Source organism: Eumetopias jubatus, unplaced genomic scaffold, assembly GCF_037043125.1.
Source record: "Eumetopias jubatus isolate StellerSeaLion01/CBP00866 unplaced genomic scaffold, mEumJub1_p1.0 scaffold_1, whole genome shotgun sequence".
Lineage (NCBI taxonomy): Eukaryota > Metazoa > Chordata > Mammalia > Carnivora > Otariidae > Eumetopias > Eumetopias jubatus.
In genome coordinates, this window is record NW_028274807.1 from 129,415,805 (window position 1) to 129,431,741 (window position 15,937).

Below are 15,937 nucleotides of genomic sequence, written 5' to 3' on the forward strand. Positions count from 1 at the left end.
AAAGCAACTGATTTCTGAGCATTGATTTTGTATGCTGCCACATTACTAAATTGCTGTCTGAGTTCTAGTAATTTGGGGGTGGCATCTTTTGGGTTTTCCACATAAAGTATCATGTCATCTGCAAAGAGAGAGAGTTTGACTTCTTCTTAGCCAATTTGAATATCTGTTATTTCTTTTTGTTGTCTGATTGCTGTTGCTAGGACTCCTAGTACTATGTTGAACAACAGTGGTGAGAGTGGGCATCCTTGATGCGTGTTCCTGATCTCAAGGGAAAGGCTCTCAGCTTTTCCCCATTGAGGATGATATTCGCTGTGGGTTTTTCATAGACAGATTTTATGAACTTGAGGAATGTTCCCTCTATCCCTATACTCTGAAGAGTTTTAATCAGGAAAGGATGCTGTATTTTGTCAAATGCTTTTTCTACATTAATTGAGAGGACCATATGGTTCTTCTCTCTCCTTTTATTAATGTGTTCTATCACATTGATTGATTTGCGAATGTTGAACCACACTTGCATCCCGGGGATAAATCCCACTTGGTCCTGGTGGATGATCCTTTTAATGTATTGTTGGATCCTATTAGCTAGGATTTTGTTGAGAATTTTGGAATCCATATTCATCAGGGATATCGGTCTGAAATTCTCCTTTTTGATGGGGTCTTTGCCTGGTTTGAGGATTAAGGTAATGCTGGCCTCACAGAATGAGTCTGGAAGCTTTCCTTCTGTTTCTATTTTTTGAAACAGCTTCAGGAGAATAGGTATTATTTTTTCTTTGAATGTTTGGTAGAATTCCCTAGGGAATCTATCAGGCCCTGGACTCTTGTTTTTTGGGAGGTTTTTGATCACTGCTTCAATCTCGTTCCTGGTTATTGGCCTATTCAGGTTGTCAATTTCTTCCTCTTTCAGTCTTGGCCATTTATAGGTTTCCAAGAAGGCATCCATTTCTTCCAGGTTGCTTAATTTATTGGCATATAGTTGTTGATAATAGTTTCTAATAATTGTTTCTATTTCCTTGGTGTTAGTCGTGTTCTCTCTGCTTGCATTCATAATTTTACTAATTTGGGTCCTTTCTCTTTTCTTTTGGATAAGTCTGGCCGGTGGTTTATTGATCTTATTAATTCTTTCAAAGAACCAGCTTCTAGTTTCATTGATCTGATCTACTGTGTTTCTGGTTTCTAATTCATTGATCTCTGCTCTATTTTTAATTATTTCTCTTCTAATGTGTGGCTTAGGCATCGTTTGTTACTTTTTCTCTAGTTCTTTAAGGTGTAAAGTTAGTTGCTGAATTCGGGATTTTTCTATTTTTTTGAGTGAGGCTTGGATGGCTATGTATTTCCCCCTTAGGATCGCCTTTGCAGTATCCCATAGATATTGGACCAATGTGTTTTCATTCTCATTGGTTTCCATGAATTGTTTAAGTTCTGCTTTGATTTCCTTGTTGACCCAAAAATTCTTGAGCAGAGTGGTCTTTAGTTTCCAAATGTTTGAATTTCTTCCAAATTTTTTCTTGTGTTTGAGTCCCAGTTTTAAAGCATTATGGTCTGAGAATATGCAGGGAATAATCTCAGTCTTTTGGTATCAGTTGAGACCTGGTTTGTGACCCAGTATGTGGTCTATTCTGGAGAAAGTTCCATGTGTGCTCGAGAAGAATGAGTATTCTGTTGTTTTAGGGTGGAATGTTCTGTATATATCTATGAGGTCCATCTGGTCCAGTGTGTCATTCAAAGCTGTTGTTTCTTTGTTGATTTTCTGCTTAGATGATCTGTCCATTGCTGAGATTGGAGTATTGAGGTCTCCTACAATTAACGTATTATTATCAATATGACTCTTTATTTTGGCTAACAGTTGGCTTATGTAGTTGGCTGCTCCCATGTTGGGGGCGTAGATATTTATAATTGTTAGATCTTCTTGTTGGATAGACCCTTTAAGAATGATATAGTGTACTTCTGTGTCTCTAACTACAGTCTTTAGCTTAAAATCTAATTTGTCTGATATAAGAATTGCTACCCCAGTTTTCTTTTGAGGTCTGTTGGCATGGAAGATGGATCTCCATCCCTTCACTTTCAGTCTGGATGTATCTTTAGGTTCAAAATGAGTCTCTTGTAGACAGCATATGGATGGGTCCTGTCTTTTTATCCAATCTGCAACTCTGTGCCATTTTATGGGAGCATTTAGGCCATTCACACTGAGAGTGATTATTGAAAGATACGAATTTATTGTCATCATGTTGCCTGTGAAGTCCTTGTTTCTATAGATTGTCTCTGTAAATTTCTGTTCTATATCACTCTTGGGGTCTTTCTTCTTTTATAGAACCCCCCTTAATATTTCTTGCAGGGCCAGCTTAGCAGTCACATATTCTTTCAGTCTTTACCAGTCTTAGAAGCTCTGCATCTCTCCATCCATTCTAGATGACAGTCTTGCTGGATAAAGTATTCTTGACAGCATGTTCTTCTTGTTTGTTACCCTGAATATGTCTTGCCAGGCCTTTCTGGCTTGCCAGGTCTCTGTGGATAGATCTGACTTTATTCTGACGTTCCTCCCTCTGTATGTAAGAATCTCTTCCCCCTACCTGCCCTTAAGATGGTTTCCTTGGTTCTAAGATTTGCGAGTTTTACTATTACATGCCAGGGTTTTGGCCTGTTTTCCTTGATCTTGGGAGGGATCCTCTCTGCCTCTAAGACACGAATATTTGTTTCATTCCCCAGATTAGGGAAGTTCTCAGCTATGATTTGCTCAACTATATCTTCTAGTCCTCCCTCTCTCTCCACCCCCTTAGGGATCCCAATAATTCTGACATTGGAACGTTTCATGGTGTCATTTATTGCTCTGATTCTGTTTTCATGGATTTTGAGTTGCTTCTCCCAGGCCTCCTCTTTATCCTTCTTTTCTATCAGTTTGTCTTCTAGATCACTAATTCATTCTTCTGCCTTGCTTACCCTAGTTGTTAGATTATCTAGATTAGGTTGGATCTCACTGATAGAATTTTTAAGTTCTGCCAGTTCAGCTTTCATTTCTTTCCTTAGAGATTCTATGTTGCCATTAATCGGTTTCTCCATTTTAGCTATTGTCTTCACAACTGCTACCCTGAATTCCATTTCCAACGTCTTAGTTTTATCTGTATCCATTTGTAAATTTGTGGCAGAAATCACAGTCTTTGAGTCTTTCCTATTTTGGGGGTTTCTCCTCCTAGTCGTTCTGTTGAGGGGTGGTGGAGGGAATGTACAGAGTCCAAATTATTGGCCACAACCCAAGCAAGATGCAGCTGTTTTATAGGGACCTTAAGGTTGTTGGCCTCTTGTTCTCCCAGCCTATCTTCTGGGGGAGAGGCCTGCCACGCTGTTACTCAGTCAGCCCTGTTTGAGCAGAGTTGCCCTGCCCCCTGTGGGGGGAGTGATGGGCTCAGTGAAAACCAGTTTTGGGGGGCTTTTCCTCTCTGGCAGCTTTCCCTGGCGGCTTTCCGTGTCTCTTCCAAGAGTCAGAGCAGAAGAGATCATTTCCAACCCTCTGCCTCAGAGCAGAGAGATCACAGTCTTCTTCAGTGAGCTCTCCAGGCCACACTATCTCCGTTTCTGTCTGTGCTGCTATAAACTGCAGTGTCCTGCATTATGCGCCCCTCAGCCATATACTCCCAGTTCTCCCCTCCAGGTCGGGGCATGTCTCTGCCCTTTTGCTTCTAAAACCACCAGCTGCCTCCAGTTTGCATGTGCAGCCCTGCTGCTTGGGGTTTCCATCCGGGGGGTGCCCTAAAGTCCTTTCCCCGCTGCTACAGGTCTGCAAGTCTGTGCCCCATGCCCAGTGCAGGAGGGTATTGCTCACCAGTGGTGCAGGATCCCGAGGGCTTGGCTCCCTCCGCCTTCCTTTTATCTTCAGATATGTGCCCATGGAATCGTGGCTCCCTACTTCATACCTCGAAACCAACTGCCTGTGATATTCTGTTTGTAGAGATCCAGATCTATCTTCTTACATCTCAGGCTGATTTCATGGGTGTTCAGAGTGGTCTGATAGATATCCAGCTCAATTCCTGGAACCAGTTGGAATAGGGTCCCCTACTCCTCCACCATTTTTTCCTCTTGAGTCCTCGCCACTTTTATCTTTCAATATTTTCCTCATATTCCCAGCTAGTTTCTTTATGATTATTGTTCATCTTTTCACAGAAGCCAGTCTTTCTTGGCCAGTTACTTGCTGAAGAATATTGTATGGTAACAGACATCAGACTGAGTGAGCTGATCTAGCTAGTAACTAAGGTTTAGATCTGTTGTCTTGAAAGTCTCCTACCAACTTTCTGTTCTTTCTCCTTTGTCTCAGCTGTCAGGAGCCATCCACGGCTCTTGGTGAAGCCAATACTACAGATTCTTCATCTTGTGATTTTGTGCTTCCTTCTCTTTAAATCACCTTGCCCCCTAACATTTCTCCTTACACTGCTGCTCCACAGTGTGCTTCTCATGAGATGGCATGTCTGCTGTTCCTCTGTAAGCCTGAAATGTCTTACTACTATTTAACATCAAATGGAGTTCAATGAAATTCTGGCAAACCATCTATTCTAAGATCAGGTGTTGACAGTTGGTAATCTCATTATGCCACCTACTCATGGAGAATTCTATGTACTTCTAGCACCTGTAGAAGCATTTTCATTCATTCAACAAATATTTACTGAGTGGTCACCATTTCCAGGCACTATTCTAAGTCTTTGAAATATATCACTGAACAAAACAAGCAAAAACTCTGCCCTTGTAGAATTTATACTATTAAGAGGAAGGGGGAAGGGCAGCAGACAAGAAAACATAAATGTTTTTACTTGGTGTAAATTATATAGTATGATAAAAGTGATAAATGCTAGGGAGCAGAAAGCAGAAAGAGGGAATCAGGTGTAGTAGGAGATAAATAGGTTATAATTTAAAATAGAATTATCTAGATTTCACTGCATTGGCAGTTTTCTTTACAGATGATGATTTGGGATTTTTGTCTCCTATAATCTCTGTTGTTTTCTGTGGTTTCAGAGAGGAAAGAAAGTGGTTTAAATGATTCTGTTAGGGGTGCCTGGGTGGCTCAGTCAGTTAAGCATCTGCCTTCGGCTCAGGTCATAATCCCAAGGTCCTGGGATCAAGCCCTACATCGGGTTCCCTGCTCTGCAGAGATCCTGCTTCTCCCTCTCCCTTTCCTGCTCCCCCTGCTTGTGCTCTGTCAAATAAATAAATAAAATCTTTAAAAAAATAAATGATTCTGTTAATTCTAACTGGAAGTCTTCTACCATCTCCTTTTGCATATATCTACTTATCATAAATTATGATAAATTTGTAGTGAAGCATTTCTGTTTTTCTACTTTGGCCTCATTCTGTATGTGTCAATGGTGGAGAAGTTCTTAAAACCCAATCACTCTTTCATTATTCTGAATTGAACCTCAACCCAAAAACACACTGTGACTCATACAACTCTTGCTAGTCCCCTTTGGCCTTAAATTATTTATGACAAATGGTTTCAGTTTTATTGTTTTCCTTAGAAAAGTACATTCTCACATAATTTGGAGCAGGGGTGGAGCTAGTCACATGAGAAAATAACATGCTTTTCTCCTCTCCTTCTACTAGGTTTGTAGTTGCAATGATAAGGATATATAATATATACCATCTTTCAACTATCATCTTTTTTATCACATTTTATTTAAATTCAATTAACATACAGTGTATCGGGACACCTGGGTGGCTCAGTCGGTTAAGCAGCTGCCTTCGGCTCAGGTCATGATTCCAGGGTCCTGGGATCGAGCCCCACGTCGGGCTCCCTGCTGAGTGGGGAACCTGCTTCTCTGTCTCTCTCTACCTGCCGCTCCCCCTGCTTGTACTCTCTCTCTCTCTAATAAAAAATAAAAAATCTTAAAAAAAATACAGTGTATCATTAGTTTCAGATGTAGAGTTCAGTTAATTATCAGTTGCATATAACACTCAGTGTTCATTACATCATGTGGCCTCCTTAATACCCATTACCCAGTTACCCTATCCCCCCACCCACCTCTCCTCCAGCAACCCTCAGTTTGTTTCCTATAGTTAAGAGTCTCTTATGGTTTGTCTCCCACTCTGATTTTGTCTTATTTTATTTTTCCCTGCCTTCCCCTATGAGGCTCTGCTTTGTTTTTTAAATTCCACATATGAGTGAAACCATATGATAATTGTCTTCCTCTGATTGACTTATTTCACTTATCAAAATACCTTCTAGTTCCATCCATGTTATTGCAAATGGTAAGATTTCATCTTTTTGATGGTTGAGTAATATTCCATTCTGTATATATACCACCTCTTCTTTATCCATTCATCTATCGATGGACATCTGGGCTCTTTCCATAGTTTGGCTATTGTGGACATTACTGCTATAAACACTGGGGTGCAGGTGCCCCTTCGGATCCCAACATTTGTAACCTTTGTGTAAATATCTAGTAGTGTAATTGTGGGGTTATAGGGTAACTCTATTTTTAAATTTTGGGGAACCCCCATACTGTTTTCCAGAGTGACTGTACTAGCTTGCATTCCCACCAACAGTGTAGGAGGGTTCCCCTTTCTCTTCTTCCTCTTCAATATTTGTTGTTTCCTGTGTTGTTAATTTCAGTCATTCTGACTGGTGTGAGGTGGTATCTCATGGTTTTGGTTTGTATTTCCCTGATGCCAAGTGATGTGGAGCATCTTTTCATACATCTCTAAGCCATCTGGATGTCTTCTTTGGAGAAATGTTTGTTCATGTCTTCTGACCATTTTTTGACTGGGTTTTTGGGTATTGAGTTTGATAAGTTCTTTATAGATCTTGGACACTAGCCCTTTATCTGCTGAGACATTGGCAAATATCTTCTCCCATTCTGTAGGTTGCCTTTTAGTTTCGTTGATTGTTTCGTTTGCTGTGGAAAAGCTTTTTATCCTGATGAAGTCCCAATACTTCATTTTTGCCTTTGTTTCCCTTGCCTTTGGAGACATGTCTAGCAAGAAGTTGCTACGGCTGAGGTCAAAGAGGTTGCTGCCTGTGTTCTCCTCTAGGATTTCAATGGACTCTTCTGTCTAACATTGAGGTCTTTCACCCATTTTGAGTCTATTTTTGTGTATGGTGTAAGAAAATGGTCCCGTTTCATTCTTCTGCATATGGCTGTCCAATTTTCCCAACGCAATTTGTTGAAAAGACTGTCTTTTTTCCATTGGATATTCTTTCCTGCTTTGTCAAAGATTAGGGATTATGCTAAGTGAAATAAGTCAAGCAGAGAAAGACAATTATCATATGTTTTCACTCATATGTGGAGAAAAAGGAATAGCATGGAGGACCATAGGGGAAGGGAGGGAAAACTCAATGGGAAGAAATCAGAGAGGGAGACAAACCATGAGAGACTCTGGACTCTGGGAAACAAAACTGAGGGTTGCAGAGGGGAGGGGGTGGGGGAGAAAGTACCAGGTGATGGGTATTAAGGAGGGTATGTGTTGTCATGAGCACTGGGTGCTATATGCAACTAATGAATTGTTGAACACTACATCAAAAATTAATGATGTACTATATGTTAGCTAATTGAACATAATAAAATAAAAATATTAGTTGATCATAAAGTTGAGGGTCCATTTCTGGGTTCTCTGTTCTGTTCCATTGATCTATGTGTCTGTTTTTGTGCCAGTACCATACTGTCTTGATGATTACAGCTTTATAATATAGTTTGAAGTCCAGAATTATGGTGCCACCAGGTTTCATTTTCTTTTCTGGCTATTTGGGGTCTTTTCTGGTTCCATACAACTTTTAGGATAATTTGTCTAGCTCTGAAAAAAGTTGATGGTATTTTGATAGGGATTGCTTTGAGTGTGTAGATTGTTCTTGGTGGCCTAGACATTTTAAAAATATTTCATTTCTTTGTGTCTTCCTCAATTTCTTTCATGAGTGTTCTATAGTTTTTAGAGTACAGATCTTTTGACTCTTTGGTTAGGTTTAATCCTAGGCATCTTATGTTTTTGGTGCAATTGTAAATGGGATTGATCCCTTAATTTCTCTTTATTCTGTCTCATTGTTAGTGTATAGAAATGCAACTGATTTCTGTGCACTGATTTTATATCCTGCCACTTTGCTGAATTCCCATATGAGTTCTAGCAATTTTGGGGTGGAGTCTTTTAGGTTTTCCACATAGAGTATCATGTCATCTGCAAAGAGTGAGAGTTTGACTTTTTTGCCAATTTGGATGGTTTTTATTTCTTTTTGTTGTCTGATTGCTGAAGCTAGTACTTCTAGTACTATGTTGAACAACAGTGGTGAGAGTGGACATCCTTGTTGTATTCCTGACCTTAGGAGAAAGCTCTCAGTTTTTCCCCATTGAGAATGATATTTGCTCTGAACTTTTGGGATGTAGCAAAGGTAGTCCTAAGAAGAAGTATATAGCACTACAAGCCTTTCTTAAGAAACAAGAAAGGTCTCAAATACACAAGCTAAACTTACACCTACAGGAGCTGGAAAAAGAACAACAAATAAAGGCTAAACCCGGCAGGAGAAGAGAAATAATAAAGATTAGAGCAGAAATCAATGAAAGAGAAACCAAAAGAACAGTAGAATAGATCAACATAATTGGGAGCTGATTCTTTGAAAAAATTAATAAGATCGATAAACCCCTAGCCAGACTTATCAAAAAGAAAAGAGAGGGCGCCTGGGTGGCTCAGTCGTTAAGCATCTGCCTTCGGCTCAGGTCATGATCCCAGGGTCCTGGGATCAAGTCCCACATCGGGCTCCCTCCTCGGCGGGAAGCCTGCTTCTCCCTCTTCCACTCCCACTGCTTGTGTTCCTGCTCTCACTGTCTCTGTCAAATAAATAAATAAAATCTTTAAAAAAAAAAGAAAAGAAAAGAGAAAGGACCCAAATAAATAAAATCATGAATGAAAGAGGAGCGATCACAACTAATGCCAAAGAAACACAAACAATTATAAGAACATATTATGAGCAACTATATGCCAACAAATCAGCAATCTGGAAGAAATGGATGCATTCCTAGAAACTCATAAATTGCCAAAACTGAAACAGGAATAGAAAACCTGAAGAGACCCATAACCAGCAAGGAAATTGAAGCGGTAATCAAAAATCTCATAACAAACGAGAGTCCAGGGCTGGATGGCTTCTGAGGGGAATTCTACCAAACAAAGAAGCATTAATACCTGTTCTTCTGAAGCTGTTTCTAAAAATAGAAATGGTGACCAACATAACATAATAAAATAAAATTTAAAAAAATAGAAATGGAAGGAAAACTTACAAACTCATTCTATGAGGCCAGCATTACCTTGATCCCAAAGCCAGACAAAGACCCCACCAAAAAGGAGCATTACAGACCAATATCCCTGACGAACATGGATGCTAAAATTCTCACCAAGATACTAGCCAATAGGATCCAACACTACGTTAAAAGGATTATTCACCACGACCAACTGGGGTTTATTCCTGGGGTGCAAGTGTGGCTCAACATCCATAAATCAACATGATACACTACATTAATAAAAGAAAGGATAAGAACCATATGATCTTCTCGATGCAGAAAAAGCATTTGAAAAAATACAGCAAAATACAGCATCCTTTCTTGATTAAAACTCTCTGCAGTGTAGGGATAGAGGGAACATACCTCAATATCATAAAAGCCATGTATGAAAAGCCCACAAGGATGTTTATATTTTATTAAGATTTGCTGACAATATTTCAAGATAAAAGCTACCTTCTTACATGCATCAGCTGAAGAGTAGAAGTCTGACAGGAAATTGGGACCAAGAAGGGGCTACCACGGTAGCATGCAGGTGAGACTCTAATTTTGACTACTCAGAGTCAGAGTGTCAAAGAAGAGGCTTCCTAGTGGTAGATTTTGGATGACACCCAACAAGTGAAGGGGACCTAGGAATAAGGAAGTTCCCAGTGCTCTGTAACAAGTGTGCTAATATCACAAAACAAGAAGAGGATCCTTATTTTCTGGTGGTTCAGCTAGGAAGACATGACCAAGGAACTATCGAGATGATGGTTCAAGACTTCTAGAAAGAACTGGTATGAAAAACTGGACTGACCAACTGAAAGAAATAGAATTAAAGATATAAATATGGAGCCTAGTCACTGTCTGAGTTCCAAAAACCCAACTGACTCTGTTCCTTCAAAGGGTTACATGAGCCAATGAATTCTTCTTATTGTCTTAACTTTGTTTTGAGTTTCACTTTTGTCACTTAAATCCAAAAGAGTCTTGACTAAAGTGTAAGAGATGAGGGAGTTGTCTGCATTTGAACTAGAGAATTAAAGGAGGAGTTTTGAACACCTATGCATCAAGTAGGGTCATGATTGGTTGCTGCTTCCTGAAAGCCTGATAAACAATAGCTCATACAAATAAGGAATTTGTAATCACATGACAAGAAGTCCAGGACAAGCAGTGGATGGTGGTAGATCTAATGCCTATAATAAGGTTACAGACTTTTTCCAATTTTCTGCCATCCTAAGCAAAGTTGTCTGCATCTGCAGCCTCATGTCCACATTGTAGGCAAAAAGAACAAGGAAGCTGAAAGGCATCACCAACAGGCTTCTATGTACTTCTGAGTCACACAGCCTCCCTAGCTACAAGGGAGTCTGAGAAATTGCGCTTTCATCATTCCAGACTGTAAAGTAGAAGAGGGTTGGAAAGGTTGAAACCCAAAGAGACAATGTGATAACGGCAGTGAGAAAAAGAGACAGTAAGAAAGAAAGTCAGTACTCAAGGAACAGAATTTGTTTTGTTTGTCAGGTGTTTTTCCAGCTGGGAGATTCTCTTCCCATAGCAAGCTTTGGAGAGTCCTGGAGAGGTACAGATCGAGGGGAGTTGCTGCTGTTAAGAGAAGTGATCATTGCAAACACCATTCTATAATTTGGGGTTTTTTCTTAAATAAAAGAAAAAAGACACAAAAAACACACAAAAGGAGGAACCATAAAGGAAATTATTGCCAAATTGGTTACATAAAATTGGAAAACTTCCGCTCTCTATCTTTCCTACATATATATATATAAAAGAAGGTCTAAAACCTAATGACAAACTATAAACAATATTAGTTACGCATATGACAGATAATTTTCTTTATTTGCAAAATTTTCTTTATTTGCAAATATCAATAAGAAAAAGATAATGAACTCTATAGAAACTTTGATTTAAAGGCTATAAATAGGCAGTTTTCAAAACAAAACAAAACAAAACAAAAAAGAAATCCAAATAGCCCTCCCAAAAAGGTGATCATATTCATAATTAAAGAACTATAATAAAAACAATTTGCTATTTTTAATATATCAGATTTATCAAAATTTTGAAATCTGATGAAACCAGCACTAATAAATGAAGAGAAACTGGGCCTTCTCTCACACCACAGGTGGGAATTTAAATTAATACCACCATTCCAAGGGCTATTTGGCAAGATCTATTAAAATTTAAGATGCATACCTCTTTTGCTGCAGCAATCTCATTGCTAGCAGTGAATTTATCAACATTTGCCAAAACACAATGCAATCAAAACTGATATTCAACCACTGTATGTTGGGATGGTCCTCTGCTGGTGTCCATCTGTATGATAAGTGTCCATGTAACGATGTCTTTAATATCAGTCTTAAACTGTATGTACTGACTAAAAACTGGAAATTGCCAGTTCATCTGTAGGTTGGAGATTAGTTAAGTAGATTGAGGTCTTCCAATCCAAGAATATGTGATATCTTTCTATTCATTTGTGTCATCTTCAACTTCTTTCATCAATGTCTTAATTTTTAGTGCACCAGTATTTCAACACCATGGTTTGATTTATTCCTAAGTTTTATTCTTCTTGATGCAATTGTAAATGTGACTGCTCTCCTAATTTCTTTTTCAAATAAATTGCAATTGATTTTTGTATGTTGACTTTGTATCCAGCAACTTTACTGAATTTGTTTATTATTATAACAGTTTTGTGGTGGAATTATATAGGGTTTTCCAAATATAAGACCACATCATTGGCAGAGAGGCCATGTTATTTCTTCTTTTCTGTTTTGGATGCCTTTTACTTCCCATTTTTTTTCCTAGTTGCTTCTGGCTAGGACTTCAGTACTATGTTGAATAGGAGTGGAGAGAGTGGGCACCTTTGTCTTGTGCCTAATCTTAGAGGAAAAGCTCTCAACCTTTCACCATTGAGTATGATGTTAGCTGTGGGCTTGTCATATATGTTCTTTATTAAATTGAAGTACATTCCTTCTATACCCAATTTATTGAGAGTTTCTATCATAAAAGGATACTGAATTTTGTCAACTGCCTTTTGCTCATCTATTAAAGATGATCAATTTTATCCTTTGTTCTGTTAATACAGTGTAACACATTTATTGATTTGCATATTTTGAACCATCCCTTGCATCCCAGAGATGTATCTCACTTGATCATGGTATATTATCCTTTTAATGTGCTGCTGAATTTTGTTTGCTAGCATTTTGTTGAGGATTTTTGCATCTATATTCCTCAGAGATATTGGCCTGTAGTTTTCTTTTCTTTAGTGTCCTTACCTGGCTTTAGTAACAGGGTAATTATTGACTCACAAAATGAGGTCAGAAGTATTCCTTCCTGGTCAATTTTTTGGAAAAATATGAAAAGGATCATGTTAATTTTTTAAATTTCTGGTGGAATTCATCACTGAAGCCATCTGGTTCTGGGGTGTGGTGTAAATGCCTGACAATTAGCTTGTTTGATTGTACTATAAGTGCCAGACATTAAGCTTCTGATTGCCAAGTCATCCATTATAAAGACATCCATCTCAAATAAGCATATTGCTACACACAAGACAAAGAGCCAGGCTGCCTTACCCATGAAAGTCTTGGTGACATACATAATTAACCATTTGAGTGACTCTGCATTTCCCTTCTTGTGACTTAATTCCTGTTCCTATGTTTTAAACTCACCAATAAAGATTGAGCCTGTGAAACCCTAGGCACCCCTCCTTCAACCCTAATAAATGCAAAACCCAGGTCCACACACTCTCTCTCTACCCACAACCTTGCTGTGTGGCCCCGGGGCATACTGCACGCCCTCCAGGACTTGTAGTAAAGCTTGCTTTTTTCCAAAGTTCCCAGATAGTCATTGCTGAGGTGCATCTTACAATCATAAGAACCTCAAGGGCCAATGCAGCTATAACATTAGTTCTGGCAAGGGAAATGTCTGTGGGGCTCGCCAGCCCAGGTACCAGTCCAGGCGAGTGCCCCCAGATATTTCTAGCCCATAGCATCACTATTGATAGGCTGAGACTAACACAAAACGTGGGCTTTTCTTTGCTGGGAGATTTTTGACTACTGTTTCAATCTTCTTACTTGTTACTGATCTGTTCAGATTGTCTATTTCTTCATGATCAAGTCTTTATAAACTGTCTGTTTCTAGGAATTTATTCATTTCTTCTAGGTTATTCAATTTTTGGCATATAATTGTTCATAGTAATCTCTTAAGATCCATTATATTTCTGTTAACAATTTTAATGTCTCCTCTTTCATTTCTGATGTTATATGAGTGCCCTCTCTTTTTTTCTTAGTCCAGCTAAAGGTTTGACAATTTTATCTTTTTTAGAAAACCAGCACTTTCTTATGTTGATCTTTTCAATTGTCTTTCTAGTCTCTCTTTCATTGATTTCTGCTCAAATCTTTGTTAGTTCCTTCCTTCTGCTAACTTTAAGCTTAGTTTGTTCTTTTTTCATTTCCTTGAGGTGCAAAGTTAGGTTATTTGAGATTGCTTTCTTCTTACTATAGACATTTATTACTACAAACTTCCCTCTTAGAACTGCTCTTGCTACATCCCGTAAGTTTTGGTATGTCACAATTCCATTTTCATCTGTCTCAAGATATTTTTATGTCTTTTTTGATTTTTTCTTTGACTTACTAGTTGTTCATGAATAAGCTTTCTTTGATATTTGACAGTTTTCTGATAATGTGTCTAAATGAAGTCCTCTTTGTGTTGAATCTCCTTGAGGATTTATGAGCTTTATGTGCCTAGATGTTCATTCATATCACTCCACAGATTTAGGAGGTTTTCAGACATTATTTCCTTAATAATCTTTCTGCTCCTTTCTTTTTTTCCTCCTTCTGAAATTCCCATAATGTAAATACTGTTTTACTTTGTGGTGCCTAAATTCACTTAGGCTCGCTTCACTAGTTCATTTTTTCTTTTTTCTTCTCTGACTTGATAATTTCAAATGACCTATCTTTAAGATCAGATTCTTACTTTCTCCTTGTTCAAGTTTGCTGTTGGTGCTCTCTATTGCATTTCTTAATTTAATTCATTATATTGTTTAGTTCTAGAGTTTCTGTTTGTTCTTTTCAATGAATTCTGTCTCTCTGTTGAAATTTTCATTTTATTTACATAATGTTTTCCTGATTTCATTGAGTTGTCTGTGTTCTCTTGTAATTTACTGGGCTTCCTTAAAACAATTATTTTTAATTCTTTGTCAGACAATACATAGAGCTCTTTTTTGGGGGGGTAAGTTACTGGAAAATTATGTTCCTTTGGTCATATCATGTTTCCTTAATTTTTCATGTTTCTTGTAGCTTTGCTTGATGTCTGAATGTTTGCTAGAGCAATCACCTCTTTCAGACATACAAATGGTCCACCTGCAGGTGGGTGCTGGGGGTGTGTGATGGTTTCAGATTTGGGGAAGGCTTGCTGGTATAGTCTCTGTGCAACTCAGCTTTGGTTAGCGATGGCAAAGATTGTAGTGGTCCCCAACAACCAAGGCTTAGACCAAGGTGTCTGTAGCAGCAGTAAAGGCTGCTGGAATCTTCAGTGGTGAAGGCTACTGGGGACCACCTGATCTCTTTTTCTCCTATAAGGGATGTCATGGCCAAGTGGATTCCTCTCGGTGCTGGGTCAAGCTAATGGGTGCCCTCGTGGTGGTGGCAGTATTGGTATCTGACACATTTGTGCCTGTGAAGCAGCCACTGAGCTGGAGTCTGAAGCACTGGTTCTCACAGAGTGGCAGCAGAACAGTGGCTCTGAGGTCCAGGGCACTGGCTAGCCCACAACATGATGGCTTGGGTGCTTGAGATACAGGTGAGTATTAAGTAGCCACAGAGCCAGGTTCCAAAGCAAAGATATGCATGGAGAAATAGCACTTGAGGGTCTGGGGTGCTGGTTTCACTGCCTTAACAGTGGCTTTGGCACCTGAGATGGGGGCATACACATAGCAATCATTAAGCCAGGCTCTGGAGTGTGGGTGTACACAGAGCCGGGGTCTGAAATGCAGCTACATGTGGAGCAACTGTGGCTCTGCAGTCAGGCGTGCATGTGGCTGTGGGGACAGGAAGTCCAAGTTCCAGGACAACACAACAGCAGCTCATTCTGAGAGGTGCACAGCAGCATCTTTATTCTGGGGCTCCATGGCAGCTATGGCTCTTGGTATGTCAGTGGCAAAAGCTGTTAGTGAACTCTGTGGAGTAGGCTGCTGGGGTCTATGCTGGTGACATTATGGGGTCCTCTGCAATGAAAGCTATGGGGAATCTGCAGCTGTTGCTGGGGCTGTGAGGTCCTCAGTGGCAAAGGCAGAAGGGGTCCTCAGCAAAGCAGGCCATTAGGGAGATGGCAGCAAGTGGCATCTGATGATGATAGCCTCCACTCCTCTTCTTTGTTCCTAGTCATCTCCAAACATCTCAACTAAGACAATCTCCTCAGTGATGTTTTCTCTGTAGTTATTCATTTTTTGCTCCATTGTATTACAGTAGATTCTTAATGGGGCTCTTGAGCTCTTCCAGTGTTATTTTTGTTCGTGGATAGCTGTCTAATTGTTGTTGTGGGTATGAGGAGACAAAGGCCAGTATCACTACTCTGCCAGCTGTTGATCAGCAATGATTTTTTGAATGTGATACCAAAAGCTTAAGCAACAAAAACAAAAATAAATGAGTGGGACAACCTCAAACTAAAAAGCTCTGCACAGCAAAGGAAACAATCAATAAAGTGAAAAGGCAATCTATGGA